The 17,400-nt window shown below is 37.5% G+C and overlaps 1 protein-coding gene across 7 annotated transcripts in view; it reads left to right on the forward strand.

Annotated features, from left to right (window-relative positions):
- SIPA1L1 (signal induced proliferation associated 1 like 1) overlaps positions 1-17,400 on the forward strand; it is a 181,784-nt gene that overhangs the window by 28,636 nt on the left and 135,748 nt on the right. For 5 of the 7 annotated variants that reach the window (XM_060761557.2, XM_060761548.2, XM_060761605.2 and 2 more), the window contains exon 2: positions 10,789-10,882. The exons of the other annotated variants lie outside the window; for them this stretch is intronic. The gene's annotated coding sequence lies outside the window, so the exon portion shown is untranslated. The remainder of the gene's footprint in view (positions 1-10,788; positions 10,883-17,400) is intronic. 7 annotated transcript variants of the gene reach the window in all.

Below are 17,400 nucleotides of genomic sequence, written 5' to 3' on the forward strand. Positions count from 1 at the left end.
AGGACGTGAGTGAAGTGACTGCAAGTCCCATCATCCATAGTGAAATTCTTCCAATCCGCACAAGGATGTAGAGTGGGTCATGCGGGCTCTCTGTGTAAATTGTGGTCCTGATCCATCATTGTTAGCAGTTGTAATGGTCTTAGGAAGGGAGTGCAGGTATTGCAAGTCCCATCATCCATGGTGCATCCTCCTCCAAACCGCACCAGGATGTAGAGTGGATCATGGAGACTCAGTGTGCCAAGTTTGGTCTTTATCGGTAATTGGATGAGGGTTGCAGTGGTCTCAAGAATTGAGCAAAGGTACTGCAAGTCCCATAATCCATGGTCCATCCCTGGCCAAACCACACCAGGACGTAAAGTGGGTCATGAGAGGTCTATGTGCCAAGTTTGGTCCTGATCAGTCATTGGATGAGGTTAACAGCGGTCTCAGAATGTGAGTGATGGTACTGCAAGTCCCATCATCCATGGTTCCTCCTCCTCCAAACTGCAGTAGGATGTTGAGTGGGTCATGGGGGCTCTGTGTGCCAAGTCTGGTCTGTATTGGTAATTGTCTGACTCAGCCCCCTCTGGCCTTTTCCTTTCCTCTCTTTGTCATCTCGGAATCTTGGAATTGAGGCTGGCCAATCAGAGACCACATGCAAATTTCCTTCTCATGTCCCTGTTTCTGCCATGAACTCTTTTCTCCACCTGGGGCTCTTATTGAAGCTGGCCAATCAGAGACCATATGCAAATAGCACCGCTGCCCAGCCAATCGGAATCTTGCAACTTTCAGGCTGGCCAATCAAAACGCTGGCACATACTCCTCCCGTCGCACCGCCACACTTTTGTCCGCCGCATACAAACTTTCACCTTTATTATATACATAGATAGAAGATAGATGAGCAGATACATAGGTCCTATCTGTGGAGTGTTCTCTGTATATTCAAGGAATGCCAGTCTTTTACTGTATTACTTGATTTCTTGGGAGTAAATGCATTTGAAATGATGGGTTCTTATTTCTGAATAGACTTTTTTCTGAGTGTCTTTTCTTGAGGCACAGATACTTCTTGAACAAACTTATACATCACTTGATATTTGTGAAAATTTCCAGGAACAATAAATACTGGAATCCTGTTGGTTAATTCCAACTAGGGTATTCAGTCAATTATTGAATAGTCGACACATATATAAATCTTACTGGTTTAGTGGATCAACTCTAGTCAGGACTAACCATAAGATTTGGATTGAAAGGTCTTAAGGACTGACGTAGAAACTTTCATTATTGCCACCCACTTGGTTAATGTATGGAGAATAGCCTTTGTCGGAGATTTATACACATGCAAGGGTGGGAAGGAGTTATGGGAGAGTAGAAATGCAACAATGTACAAGGATGGGTGATCTAACAAATAGTGTGATCTAACAAATAGTGTGACTAACAAATAATTTATCTGACTCTCAGAGTGCTTTATGTACAGAATAAAAATCTTGTTCTGTGGTTTCAGAACATGTTCGCAGTGACGGGCCTTAGTACTGGGCATGTTTAGCCTGAAGAAGAGAAGGCTGAGAGGAGATATGATAGCCATGTATAAATATGTGAGAGGAAGCCACAGGGAGGAGGGAGCAAGCTTGTTTTCTGCTTCCTTGGAGACTAGGACGCGGAACAATGGCTTCAAACTACAAGAGAGGAGATTCCATCTGAACATTAGGAAGAACTTCCTGACTGTGAGAGCCGTTCAGCAGTGGAACTCTCTGCCCCGGAGTGTGGTGGAGGCTCCTTCTTTGGAAGCTTTTAAGCAGAGGCTGGATGGCCATTTGTCAGGGGTGATTTGAATGCAATATTCCAGCTTCTTGGCAGGGGGTTGGACTGGATGGCCCATGAGGTCTCTTCCAACTCTATGATTCTATGATTCTATGATTCTACTGTATTTTATAGTCGTTCTGAGTCCCTCAATGAGAAAGAGGGTGAGATATAAAAAAAAGTAAATAAATAAAGCAAATACTGAAGTTTGCAGGCTCTAATATATTAACAGTGATGTAGACTAGGTGAAATATTGCCAACTCACAGTATCAAATTGAAGGATAGCCATGACATTCAGGAGCATTCCATAAAGGGTGCAGAGAGGTTAGATGAGCAATCTGTACTGGAATTTAAAAAATGGTTCACATTTATGTATTCATGCAATCATAAGGTTTTATTAATCTAGGAAGCCCACAAAATGACTAGGATATTAGAAGGGTTGTATCTTGTATTTCTAAAGAGACAGTAAATGAAAAGAAGAGCCTTCTACAATGGCCAGTGTGAAAGCACAGGCTTCTGGTAAAATGGTCTTCTATCAAACAGACTTCTGGAGGAGGTGTAGAGCAATCTGCCCCTCCATGAGCAGCTGCATGAGCTCATTGTAGAGGGAGGAGTTGAAAACCAACTGAATTAGCAGAGGAGAAATTAAGAGATCTCTTCATTCTCTTAAACTGCTCACTTGCCTGGGTAGATTTTATTAATTCTTTAGGATAGCCAGACAAATTGAGTATTGAGCCAATTTGACCCAACATGAGACTATGTGCTTTAGATTTCAGTAGTTACAGTTTCTGACATGATAATGTCTTATTTAATCAATAACAGACTAAGTTCAATATTTAAAATGTCTTTATAAATTGTTGTAGTAACTGAGTGTACTAGTAAGTATTTAGTTAAGTTGGTTAAGAGCCTTAAGACTGACCTAGACGCTTTGAACCTGCACATTTGCTTCTTCAAATGAAGACAAAATAACTATTAAGAAAACGTCATACATTTTACATCCATACTGGAAATTTGTCCAGGGATAAATGAATGAATAAATCAGAACAAACACATGTTTGGATATTGATTATCGTTAAAAAGATGTAAGAGCCATGCTGAATGAGACCAAAGGTCTATCTGATTGTAGTATCCTAAAAGTATTTGTATGCATTCTATCGTTGATCCCAGTTGTCTAAACTAATTGAACAAATGGGATTTTTGTACATGTTGATTCTCCATTCAAAAACTTTACTCTTGTTTGCGACTATTTAGTTGTCTACTAAGACTCCCAAGATCTTTTTCGCATGTATTATTGTTCCTCTTCTCAGATTAGGTTAAATTTCAGAGTTTAAACAGACCGAATGATGTTGAGGGGAAAAAATCTTCCAAAATCCCAATCCATATATTTGAGGTTCTTTGATTTTGGACAGTAAGTAGCTTTAGCATTAGCTGGTTCGCATTAGATGGGCATTTTTGGTGATTAAACTAATGAAGTCTTATCACTATCATCTCCATTTTCTAAGTTTAGTTCTAAGTGTTGGTCCTTGTATAGACAAATCATTCTTAAGATGAATACATGAGCACTTTGACGAAACCTCTAGTATTTGAAAAGCTACCAAAGAATTTCAGAATAAACCAATCAGAACAATGAGCTCTAGGTATGAATACTAATTGCATAATGTGCTGGAAAACAAAAACAAGTTGATATGGGGAAGAGAGAAATTAATATGTTGAGTAGAAATGAACACTATCACACTGGCAGTGAGTAGGAGATACTCCCTGAATAAAAGTGCAAGGGATTCAGAGAGAGCAAGGAGAGGACATTATCTCTGCATGGACTTCCTCTGTTGTTTTTGCCACATTACTTTGTCCCTATCTATTTCTAAGAGGAAAAAGTACAAGAAGAGAAACATATAGATAAGAAATTGAGTGTGAAAGTTATCTCATCGTCTGGATAGATTATTTCCTGTATCACAAAGAGGAGCTATTTCTAAATGTCCAGAAGGAAGAAAGGCCTTCATAGAAATGAGCAGAGAAATCTAGTATATAGTATTAAAATTGTAGGGATTAGACCACCAGTTCCTGTTTGTTTCTGATTCAATTCCAATTCAGATTCATTCATAGTAACTCTTTATTTTACACACTCATTATGCTTTGCAGACATTTTTCTTCCTCTTCCCTTGCTTTCATCCCCTATATAACTTAACTTTATTTCCCTTTCTTCTCTTTCCATTGGTTCCACTCCCACACAAAATGCTAACCTCACAGTGCTCTGCTTCTTGGGGTTTGTAATCGGTTGCTTTATTGTTTAATACGATTGATCATTTCACCAAAAGAAGAACATTGGAACTGGTGAGGGGGAAAAGCAAGGTTTCAGCTTCATGGTGCTTGGTTTTTAATTCATTCAGTGATAAACCTTTTGAAAACAAAACTCAGCTGCTTTCATGGCAGCAGTCCTCATTCCCCTCACAACTAGTCTTTCCACACAAATCAATTCTAAAAACAGGTGCTCATTATAAAGCTACGTTGTCTGTGATCTCGTTGGTCTAGTGCAGTGGTTCTCAAAGTGAGCTCCGCAGAGCCTTTGGGGCTCTGTGAGGCATATTGAGGGGCTCTGTATGGTTCCATCCCCCTCCTCCCCTTTCCAAGCTTCCCCTCCTCTTTCCTGTCCCTCCCCCTCCCTCTCTTGTCCTCAAAAGTCTTTCTCCCCACCCCCAAAAGCATTTTTCCCCACCTCTCTTGCCACCCAGATCCTTTCCTCCTTATCTTCCTTGCTTCCAAACCCCTATTTCCCTCTCACCACTCAAGGGGTATTTTGGTTGTGCTTTTTCTGCATGGCAGAAGGGAGTTGAACTGGATGGCCCAGGGGTTGCTTCTATTGCTGCTGCTGCTGCTATTATTATTATTATTATTATTATTATTATTATTACAAAAGCTAGGTGGCCATCTGTTGGGGAGTGCTTTCATTGTGCAGAAAGGGGTTGTACTGGATGTCCCCTGGGGTCTTCCATTGAAACACTAGGTTAGCTAAAATTGTTCTTCATTTTCAATATTGTTTTTTTTCTTGCATCCCCCCCCCCTTTTTTTTTCGCACTACAAACTACATATGCATAGGAATCTGTTCATGGGTTTTTTCCCCTCTCAATTAGTTCACACAGACGCTATCCATCTATCTGCCACAGGCCTTGCCTGCCTGTCAAATTTTAAAACACAATGCATCAAAAAGTTTTGCCCATGCCTGATATATATACTATTATCTATAGATATTTCTCGGGGCTCCATGAGAAACATTTGCTTCAAAAATATTTGAGAACCCCTGGTCTAGTGGAATGGGTGTACAGCTTCTGTAGAAGCTATAGAATTAAGGAAGTTCTAAGGATGATAGTGAGAGCATAATCTGTAGGCAGATATGAACTTTCAGAAGATATAAACTCAAGGAGAGATTTGCTTTGGAAATTTTGCTTCATGTTTCATGTTTTTAACTGCAAGGATTAGGCTTAAGAAAAGTGAAAAGATGCAACAAGCATTTTAAAATTAGTCTAAGCAGTGGTTCCCAGCCTTTGCTTCTCCAGGTGTTTTGGACTTAAGCTCCCACAATTCCTAATAGCTGGTAAACTGGCTGGGATTTCTGGGAGTTGCAGTCCAAAACAACTGGAGGAACAAAGGTTGGGAACCACTGGTAGAGCAAGCTTTGTCAACCTTTTTACCCCAAGAATCCTTGAAATAATTTTCGGGGATCTCAGGAATAAAATTATTATATCAATAGCTTAAAAATGCCTTTTTAAAGTTAAAGTTACGATTTCTTGTGGAACCCCCAGCAACCTTTCAAAAGGACCCTGGTTGAGATAGACTGGTCTTGAAATTTCCTGCTCTAGAATCTGGGATTAAACTTCATGCTGTGTTAAAAATGTAATGTGCAGTTAAGTGCTCTATTAAATTTTTTTACTTTAAAGTAAGCGGATGGAACTGCTATTTAATCCCCTGAGTGGATAATTCCTGACTACCACCCCTCTTGCACAGCATCTTTAAAGAGGGTCGAAGCTTTATTTGGCAACAATAGCAGGATTTCAGTACTTCCCATCCACATTAGAGGTGAATTTTGGGAATTATTAATGATGGAAGGTTTAAGCCTCTCTCAACAGGAGCCTTTCCTTCTTGCTTGGAAATAAATAAGAAAGAGGGGTTCAGTCACTGTGTACTGAACATATTGTGTAACTTGTGTCTGCTCATATATCTTTGCTTGTGTCACAGGTTTGAAAAATGACTTCTGGCATGATACTGTTTTTTCCCCCTGGCTATTTCCATGGCATGGCTAGATTGAAATTTGTATTAAATAGATTATATAAAATATTTTAAAGTATGTTGTACAGAATTAAAAGCAGTGAGTGTCTGACTATAATTTACACTCCTTGACAGTTGATAGTTATATTTATAAAGCACTTGATTCACTTTTGTTTCAAAAGTTTCAGTTTAAACTTGTAAGTAACAACAAATTGTAAATAGCAATTGTCTGTAACACTTTCCTTAAAAAAATAGGATTTGGACAATATGTAAAATGTAATATACCAGTCTATAATAATGCTGTGATAATGCTAATTTTGTTTTTACTGTTATTAGCAATGTTGACTTGCTATTTTAGAACATGACATATGGATATTTTTTAGAAGATTTGGGATTTAAAGATGTAAAAATAACCTATAAATGAAAACATGTTGTTTGACGTATTACATAATTATTAATGAAAAAAATTGTGACAGTATCAAGCTTTGCTCAAGATACTGTAATTCATCTAAGTTTCTGCTATTTGGGGTTTTTCAGTATTATTGTGATATGTTTAATATTTTCCTACTGCAAATCATATTTTCCTGATGTTAAAGCCTCTGTTGGATTTAATTGATTTATTTTGCTGCTTTTGATATCATCTGTATAAATTCTGTCTTCTATTTGTAATTTTATTGTATGATGCCCTGGGAGTTGTTAAGGCATGACGAATAAACCTTAAAATATATCAACACATCTTTTGGTGCACACATAGAATCTGTGCCAAATTTCTGCTCTTGAGATTGAATGCACAGAGGTTGAATACAATTGTGCCATTCACTGGTATGAATTAGGATCGGTGTGGCAGAATGTAGGATAGTAGATATATGATTAGTAGGATCCCTTTCCCTGTTTTAACTGTTACATCAGAAGCTGTGGTCTTATTGCTACATCGAAATTAGCTCTGGAGGAACTTTTGGAATAGATTTCTGAGACAGGGACTTATCTGGGGAATACTTCACAGTGCATGCTGTAGTTAAGGGGTTTGTTAGCTCTGTAGGATTTTGCTCAGAGCTGAAAGTCAGGAATCGAGCACTTCCTTCTTCTAGTGCAGTAGTTCTTAACCTGTGGGCCGTGGACCACCAGTGAGGTGCGAGGATGAAAATATGGTCCGTGAGCCTCCTTCCTTTTTATTTTATTTTATTTCTGCTTCTTTCGTGCCACCTGCCACTCCTTCCCTGTTGCTGACCATGGCATATGTTCTGTATCAGAAACTAGAGCTGATGTGGTTTATCCAATGCAATTTTCTGAAGCAGCACCCCAAACCAACTCTAAAGTGGATCAAAAACTGATTCGTAATCCTTTTGGTACTAATGTTGGAGAGTGGTCCCTTGTCAAAGTGGTCCCTGGTCAAAGCAGTCCTTATCAAAGTGGTCCCTGGTCAAAAAAAGGTTGGGAACCACTGTTATAGTGGATTCATATTCAGGTTTAGTGCTTTCTTCATTTCCATCTTGCTCACACCTATTGGAACCAGGTATATCCACCAAATTAGAACTGATATGAGGAAGGAAAAAAAAGTTTATAACAATTTATAGTTGCTACTTGTCTTCTGGCAGTAGTATGAATGTACTTTGCACAGTTCCTCTTCCATATACTTTTGCTGTATGGAGTGGAAGAGATGGTTTTAGATCCTGGATTTTAAATCAAACCTGTGCCTTTTTGAGGCAATATCAAGAATTCTGTAATGGTCTTCAGATATGTCCCAATGAGAAATGTTGTCCTTGAATAATGCCTTGACAGCTTTTTATAACCTACTGGGCCCTTCGGTGGATCAAAATTTTGCCTCAAGCATTCTGTCGCCTGTTCCCCTATGTGAAGAAATGTTCTGAACATCATATTCCATTTCACACAGGCCAAACAGCTTTTCCTGTCATCCCTTGGGCCTCTTTTGCTTGGTGCTCTTTCCTTCTTGCATGAGTCTTACTTTGCTTTGGGGAGAAAAGCACAGGAAGGAGAACTGTCACTATGGACTTTCTGCCTTAAATTGAATATTTAGAAAATCCCTCAAGGTTTATTCTGAGTATTCATCCTTAATACATAGAAGATACAATGCATTTCTGGTACAGGCACCCAAGGTTATACACCTATTCCTTAAAAGTATATCATTGTGTAAGAAGAGGTGGCATCTGTCAGTCTGGTCTGTGAGTGGTAGATTATTAGGAAAACTTATGGCAAGGAGGTTATTATCTAGTTTTATTTTGGAAAGAGAATGATCTTGAATGCGTTATCCATAGTTTGTATGGATAAACTCATTCTAGAAAAAAAAGATATTTTTTCTGATTTACCTTTCCAGTTCTTCAGAGATACTCATTTTCTGGTACAGGTTCACATATATTGCCCATGTCTTTTTCATTTTTGTAGTAATTAATTCTCCCTTGCTATATTAAACACAGGTATTCAGTGCTTACATATTTTTGCCCATTTCCCACCAAGTCCTACTGTGAGTGGAAGGGCAATAGCATTACGGCTTATCAGATATAAACCTTGTAGGGATTTATGGTTTATGGGGGTATCTTTTATTGCTTTGAATCTCCTGAAATGTAACAGATTTCAGTAAAAAAAATCCATATAAAAAGCAACTGGATGAATTAATGATGTAGAAAAGCCATTCTAATATGCCCATCTAGGAGATTAAAGTGAAGTTTCTTCTGTATGGAAAGCAGTAAATATTTTCTAAGTATGTGAATAAACAACCAAATTCAATATTCAGATGGCAAAATGTTAATATGTTTGGTGTTTAAGTCAAGAAACATTTTGATCTGGATCTCTACACAGGCATACCTTGGTCAACTAAGTAGATGTGTTTCTGGGCATTGCTTTAACAAAAACTTTGGTGCCACATGCAGAAAATAACATTAAAAGAGACAGGTTGCTACACCACAAAACCCATAGCAGTTTGAATATATTTCAACAAACTGAAGGCATGATCATCAAGTTTGCAGACGACACCAAATTGGGAGGGATAGCCAATAGTCCAGAGGACAGGAGCAGAATTCAAAACGATCTTGATAGATTAGAGAGATGGGCCAAAATTAACAAAATGAAGTTCAACAGTGACAAATGCAAGATACTCCACTTTGGCAGAAAAAATGAAATGCAAAGATACAGAATGGGTGACGCCTGGCTCGAGAGCAGTACGTGTGAAAAAGATCTTGGAGTCCTCGTGGACAACAAGTTAAACATGAGCCAACAATGTGATGTAGCGGCAAAAAAAAGCCAATGGGATTTTGGCCTGCATCAATAGGAGCATAGTGTCTAGATCTAAGGAAGTAATGCTACCCCTCTATTCTGCTTTGGTTAGACCACATCTGGAATATTGTGTCCAATTCTGGGCACCACAATTCAAGAGAGATATTGACAAGCTGGAATGTGTCCAGAGGAGGGCGGCTAAAATGATCAAGGGTCTGGAGAACAAGCCCTATGAGGAGCGGCTTAGGGAACTGGGCATGTTTAGCCTGAAGAAGAGAAGGCTGAGAGGAGATATGATAGCCATGTATAAATATGTGAGAGGAAGCCACAGGGAGGAGGGAGCAAGCTTGTTTTCTGCTTCCTTGGAGACTAGGACGCGGAACAATGGCTTCAAACTACTTTGATTGTGCATTCCTAAATGGCAGGAGATTGGACTTGATGGCTCTTTTGGTCTCTTCCAATTCTAGGATTCTGTGTTGTGCTCCAAGTGAATATATGTAACTATATATTGTGTTACTGCAACAGTTGCTCTGGTTGACATCAGACAGAAGTACCTACTACTCTGAGATAGATTGGGGTGCACCTTCTGGAGAGGGTCTTCCTGGATGCAAATGTATAAGAACAACAGCACCTTTTGGGCAAAGTGTTATAGTGTCCCATAGCTGGACTTTAAACTTTTTTGGAGGTATCAGATTGCCCTGACCCATTTCAGTCTGGTTTAACACCAGGTGTGGTGCTGGAATTCTCTTATTTACTCTTAACAATCTACATTGAGGGGCAGGGGAATAGATTCTCTTAAGCGCTTCCGTGTTTACCTGGAAAAATATTGAATATTGACTATGGGTGTTTCTGTAGTCTTTGACAGTATATCATTTTGACCTCTTTCCTTATAACTTTAGAAATGTCTTCTGGAACTCTAAATGCATCCAAACTGTATCTCTTTAAATCTTACTGAACATGGCTTACAATATAAAAATGTCATTATCAGTATGGATAATTTTAATGTCATGGTGGTGTGGATGTTCCTATGCAGACTGTATGCCACACTATTGATGGTACAGTGTTTCAACACTGAGATAAAGTGTCTTTAAGATACCTTAAACAAAACATAGGAAAATTTCTTACTCTAAAATTTAGCAGAATGTCATATTCTAGAACAGGCATGGGCAAACTTCGGCCCTCCGGGAGTTTTGGACTCCAACTCTCACAATTCCTAAGAGCTGGTAGGCTTTTAGGAGTTGTGGGAGTTGAACTCCAAAACACCTTGAGGGCTGAAGTTTTCCCAAGCCTGTTCTAGAAAGTTGAGTTGCACACAAAATCAATCTTGGCAGCTAGATATGGTCTGGGATAACTGAATGTCTTGCAAATTCCAACTATATCAGTACCAGGAGAATGTGGCTGATCGGGAAATAGTTTTAAAAGTTAAAATTTCACATGAAGTAAGAAAAGCCTGTCACATGATTATAAAAGAACTTTTTGCTCTTTTCCCTCCCCTTTCTTGTGCCATTCCCTTCTTATTTATAGCTGGAGTGTTTTCATGGATGTAGTGCAGTGATGCTGACAAAAGGAACAGCAGCTTCAAAACAATGCCAATGAATGAGTAGAAGAATCACTTGCGGTAAGAATGTAAACTTTGAAGCAGCAAATTATTCAAAACACAGTTTTCATTTAAAAAAAGTGTTTGTAGCTGTATACCGTAGATTGCACCAGTATCTCAAGGTTTGTGTTTGTGGTTAGCCTTGAATTTTTATTTCTTGAATGAAATGAGGGAGGGGCGACAATTTCAAGTTGGCTAAGGCATTGCAGAGAGGTTTTCGAAGGAGAAACAACATCCTCAGCAGTGTTTAAAGCTCTGCTTCTTGGATGTAGACAAGGCTATGATAAAATTAAGTACTCTAAAAGCATTTTTGTGGTTGCTTTATTTTACTACCTAACGGTGGTCATTGTTATCACTACCAAATAGTCAGATATACACATTTGGGGGGGGGGGGGGGAATGCAAAGTGCTTTGCACGTTGTCATGCATACCTACTTTAGAAGTTTTTTTCATTGTTCATTATTTCTTGCTGGAATCTTATTTATTACATAGAAACATGTGTATGTGCAAGTAAGAATCCTCCTGTGGATGTGAGATCTGTTATACATTGGAGGGGGAAAATGCTGATAAACTTGTATTATAGCCTAAACTTCAGTGAAGTTGCTTTATTGTTTATGGATAAAAACATTAATTCTTCCCAGGTGGATTAGCCTGTTGCAGGGAAAGCATACAAGTATCTTGACACACCTTAAAGAATAACAAAATTATTTTTTCTGTAAAAGTTTATGTTTACTTTAAGATTTGTGAATATTCAACCATCTATAGTGAATCATATGTTTGAAAGATTCACCATGGTAAAAATTAATTTAAAAATTGAGCTGCATCAAATGTACCTGGCTACATTACAAGAGACTGTTGGTATGAATCCAGACTGCTTCTCTCATGTTCTGTCATTGTCGAGTTGAGTATAGATGTAAATGAAGAAAAGTACCATTTTTAGTTAGAGAAATGAGCATTTCTTTACTGCCTAGTAGACTTTACATAGAAGGAGGTGCAGTTGATAGGGGAAGAGCTAAGTTTGTTGAGCAAGAGTACTTGGTGGATAGCTGTTCACATAACTTTCACGTTTCCAATTAAGACACTGAGTGAATATTTGTGTAATTCTTCAATAAAGTGAGACCAAGTAACTCAGCACTTTCAGGTTCTTACACTCACTGAAAAGTATCTCTAACTATGCCTTAAATATACAAAAGCTGTGAATATGTACACTAGCTTAATTAATTCATGGTAGCTTTATATGTTTTCAGAGTAAAATAAAGTGGAGTCTATTTTGTTGACTGTAAAGTTTAGCACAGCTGGTAAATCATCAGCAATTATAAGATCTATCAACCAAAAGGTTGCAAGCTTGAAGCTCCGGGTTGGCATGAGCTGCCAACTGTTAGCCTAGCTCATTGTTTGCCTAAGCAATTTGAAAACAGTTCTAGCTGTGATTAGAAAAATTAGATACCGCTAAAAGCGGGGGAGGTGTTTTACAATGCCATAAAGAAAGAAGATCAGAAAATGCTGGGTGACCAAAAGGAAGAAGGAAGTCCTAACGGCTCTTCGTCATAGAGGATAGAGCAACAGCACCCCCTGGTCTCGAGCCCAACCTTCCATGGCACCTCCTTCTGTTCTGTCTGTCTGTGTATTGTTTATACAAAGCGGCATTGAATGTTTGCCGTGTATGTATTGTGATCCGCCCTGAGTTCCCTTTGGGGTGTGAAGGGCGGAATATAAATAAAGTATTATTATTAATAATATTAATATTATTATATGGCTTGAGTCAAGACTTATCAGAAAGATGAGGTGTCTTACATGAACTTGAACTTGCATGATTTTTGGGTTCTTTTGGGGAAGGCCTTATGTTAGCTTTGTCACCATCAAAAACATTGTGAAGATTAGTGAGAGGACCTTCCAGACTGAAACTACCTCCCACAGGAGGTTAGACTGCTCCTTCTTAGTTTGTTTTTGTTTTGTTTTGCTATCCGATGAAGACACTTTGATTTCAAAAGAGCAAGATCTTTATTGGCCTACTGAAATGCATAGTGCCAGCTTTTGAAGCTCCACTGACTTCTTCATCAGGCAAACGATGTTAAATATTATGCAGGAGAAGAAAAATGGTAATGTTAGAGTCACAGGCCTACATTTCGTATCAGGTATTGTTTCTGTTGTAGTTCACTTGTTCTGGATTCAGGCAGAAACCACTCCCTTTCTTTCTTGTCCATGTGGGAACAAAGACAAAGGACAATAAAATTTGTATTAGCAGCAATAAAGTAGCCTCTCTTCTGTGAAGCCAAGTCACAGGCTAATTTTGTAGACAGAAAACACTGAATTTCTCAGGAAGGCAGTGTCTTGCTACTTCCAGAAACACTTCTAGATGTTCTATTAGAGAAATCTGTCAAATTATAATCCAAATTAAAACGTTTAATTTTGTTATAGGTAGAAACCTCAGAGAATTCAGTCCCAGTCCTTATCTCCCTCTTGTTTAGAATTCCCATTGCAGCTACATTTAGTACAGTATAACCTCTGTATCTGCAGTTTCACCTACCTACATTTGACAAATTTTTACCTACCCACACCTATCCGCATTTGACAAATCTAGGAGTTTTCTAGATCCTCTGTAACTTCAAATCTAGGAACCATATTCAGGGATAGCCATGTTTGCCACGGAGCAAAATTCAACAAAATTCAAAAACCATAAAAGAGTGTTATCTGCAATACATTTATTAGCTAACCTGTTGTTGCAGTATTTTATATATTTCAGATGAAGAATAAAGTTATCACTTTTGTGGATTTTATTGCACTTTGCTACATGGCCAAGATGTGTATCCCTGAATATGTTCTTTCATTTTAGACTGACTCTTCACTTTTCAGTGGTTTCTGTAGATATGCCTTTCAGTGGGCTTCGTTGAGGAATGCTGTACTCCTGTCCTCATTACCATTTTTAAATGCTCTTAAACTGTTCTATATTAATGTTATTTTATATAATGCTTTGGTTACTTGCTGTTTAATTATCTTTACTATTTTGATAGGCTTTTAACCATGTTTTGTTTTAATATATATTGTCTATTCCATTGGCCCCATATTGGAAAAGCGATGGACATTAAATTAATCAGTTGATAGATCAGACAGAGATTTATTTGGATTGCTGTCAGACAATGTGACACTTTGTCTGTAGATCATGGAGGTATCAATTTAGAGAGCCTGATAAGTTAGGAATTCCGGTGTTTTTAATTTTTGAGATGCTTTTAATTATTACGTTCTTGTTACCATGGGTGTAGCTGTGGATGATTCATTATGTTATTTCTAACTAACTTGTTCCTTCAACACAATTCTTTTTTAGGGACATTATTAGAATGCATTTTTAAAAAGGACTCTAAATACAGTAACTATGCACAGCATCTCTATCTTCTTGCTGATATTAAACATTGAAGTATGTCATTTATATAATAAGTCTGTTCCATCGAGATCCAAGAATTACATTATCGCAACTTGTGAAAATGCTGTTCTGTCCCCAAGACTCAATCTAAGTTGCACATTTCCAATCTAAGACTTAATCTAAAATAACCATTTTCTTTTCTACAAGATAGCTACCTTCTTTACTATATCAGCACTGTCTTATAATTGTTCCTCTACTGTTTCTAGTTTTTTATGATCTCTGAAGAGTGGTTGGTCTTTTAGTATTCAGTTCATTCATTATGTCTGGACAAAAAAAAATCTAGCTCTGTCTTATTACCTTGAACATTGTGGTCTGAAAGGGCTTTCTATATATATCTTTGAAAACAGGGGAAACTCTCTATGTGATTGCTATGCCTGAACAGGGTCTATGATTTTGTAATCCAGAACTATTGAAGGACATGAACTATTTGGATTTTTTGTTTGAAAGTAGTCTTCAGAGCTAAAACAAATCCTAGATTATATCAGTTGATGGAAAATAAGTCTTATCAGCTGAAATTCATTTTGATCTCCAAGTGAATCCTTGAACATCTTGTTTGAAAACAAATAATGTATATGGATTCATTTTAACACATGAGTCTGCTCACTTAAGTGAATAAGTGAAATTATATTTCAAACTATAAGGGTTTTATCCAAACAAACCTTTTAATGTGACTTAGGGTAATTTAAATCTGTAAACTTGGAAAGAGAAAATTATTCTAGCATACCTATAAAATATATAACCAATAAAATATATAAACAATTTTACTAATTTCTCATTCAAATTTTGTAAGCAGTTTGGTTTAGCAGACTTCATGTCACTCTAGGACTAGAGTCATAGGTATAAATGCTTGGTTTACCATGAAGTTCATTGTGCAACAGGTATATTCCTTTCATAGTGCTAAATTATGGAGGGACGGGGGTGTACTGCCTAAACTCACTGAAGAATGTAATTGTAATAGTAAATAGAATAATTAGGAAGAACTTCCTAACTATTAGAGCTGTTTAGCAGTGGATTTCTCTGCCCTGGATTGTGGTGGAGCTCCTTCTTTGAAGGCTTTTAAACAGAGGATGGATAGCCGTCTGAATGTGATTTTCCTGCTTCTTGGCAAGTTGTTGGATTGGATGGCCCACGAGGTCTCTTCCAACTCTGTGATTCTATTATTCTAAAATGTATTTATATAAATGAGAGCATTGGATGGACTTCTAACAGTGAAAACATTGATCGTTTTTGCTCAGTATTGACTGTACCAGTGTTTCTCAAATGCTGCTCCTCCAGGTGTTTTGGACTTCAGCTCCCAGAAATGGCAGCCATCTTCCCAGCTGTTAGGAATTGTGAGAGCTGAAGTCCAAAACATCTGGAGGAGCACAATTTGAGAAACTCTGGTCTACACTGTATGGCGGTATTGTTGTATAGTTTCAGACCAGAGTATTTCCCACCCTACCAAGCATATGCTTTTGAGGAAGAAGAAAACAAAATATTTATTTATCACTGACTAGTCTTAGGTATACAGTCAATATACTGGTGGAAGTAAATAGGCAGTACGTTGATGTAAGTTTAACATAGAAGAAATTGAACAGTGTTATTGCTGTTGATTTACAGTGATTACACCAAATAGGTGTAGTGTTGCTTATGGTTCATTAGAGTAGCTTGGCAATAATTATGGTGGTGTAGTGTTGTCTTTATTCCATGTCCAGTTTTGGAAATTACATAGTATCTGTGAGTCTATTATGTATTCAGCCATCAATTACACAAATAATTGTTTTCATCACCACAGATAGTGTACCTTAGTTCTTGCAGTCTAAAATGTATGGGTATAGTAGTTCTTTTTCTTTTGCATTGGGTGAGATACTGTTTTTGCAGAGATTCTCCTAGAAAAAAAAGAGAATTCTTTGTTTAAAAGAACTGAATCATTTTTGATTTTCAGAATGGATGCGATGTTTGATGTTCCATCATGCAGTCTTTTCTGTTATTTTGTTAAAGTGGTGGTTAAAAGATATTGAAGTTAGAAAAAAAACCCCTTACTTGTAGGATATCCCTATAAATCCTTAGCTGTTTCATGTATAAAATATATTCAGACTTCTATAGCATTCAGTTGCATTATCTCTTGTATTATGTGTCATGTATAGGGACGATTATTCTGCATGCATGCAAATCATCTCTTAAGTGCTTCAGCAATAAAAAATATAATCCTGCAGTATCTTAGTAAATATGAGACATTTCATATATGCCATTGTATACCTGACTTGATCAATTTGCCCTGTAGAATCTCACATGACTTGATGGCATGTATTCTGTGCCAAACTGGGTATTCTAGGCCTCCCAAAAGTTCGTTCAGTGCCAAAGTGTTGTATACATTTCTTAAAATATAAAGAATAAGATAAGAAACAATGAATGCACCTTTGAGAATAGGATTCGGCCTTCTTCTCTCTGGTGTAAATTCTAGATAAGTACATTGTCCTGAGGTTGTACAATAAAAGATCACAGAGCCACAATATTTGAATGCTTTAAGTTTGAGAATGAACAAAGGATAGTACCAACATATATTCTTGCCAAATTGAAAAACCTATAGCAGTTCTTGTTTATTTTTGGATTTTCTATTTTATGTCATCTTTGTTTTATTTGGATACTAAAGGAGTATTTTTGGTTACAGCAAAAGATACTGGTGCAACCACATTCCATGTGGCAACTGCAGTAGCAAAGGATGCTATCTGTTTCAGGGTGGTTTGAGGAAGTATCACATTTTCCCAGGTACAAAAACGTTGTTTGTTGATTGTACCGAAAATGATAGTATTTCAGCAACATAAGCACACCCTTCAGGGAAGGTTTTCAAGATGTATACAGCAAATAGCAAGTAAACATTCATTGCACAAAATAACTGTGTGTGGGGAAACATAGTGCAAGAAAGAACGGATTATTTTAATGCCCCATGTTTTATGTGGATTCCTTTATTTGGGGAAGAAATGATTTTTTTTCTTCTGCTGTTAGTTTGTGAGTATTCAGTTCTGTAAGTTATTTGACACTTAACACAATACTTTACTACTTTTGTCCTATATTTCAAGTTATAAAATTTAAATAATGAATACTATTGAAATCATACAAGATTTATAGGTAACTCCTACAAA

Source organism: Anolis sagrei, chromosome 1 (assembly GCF_037176765.1).
Source record: "Anolis sagrei isolate rAnoSag1 chromosome 1, rAnoSag1.mat, whole genome shotgun sequence".
Classification (NCBI taxonomy): Eukaryota; Metazoa; Chordata; class Lepidosauria; order Squamata; family Dactyloidae; genus Anolis; species Anolis sagrei.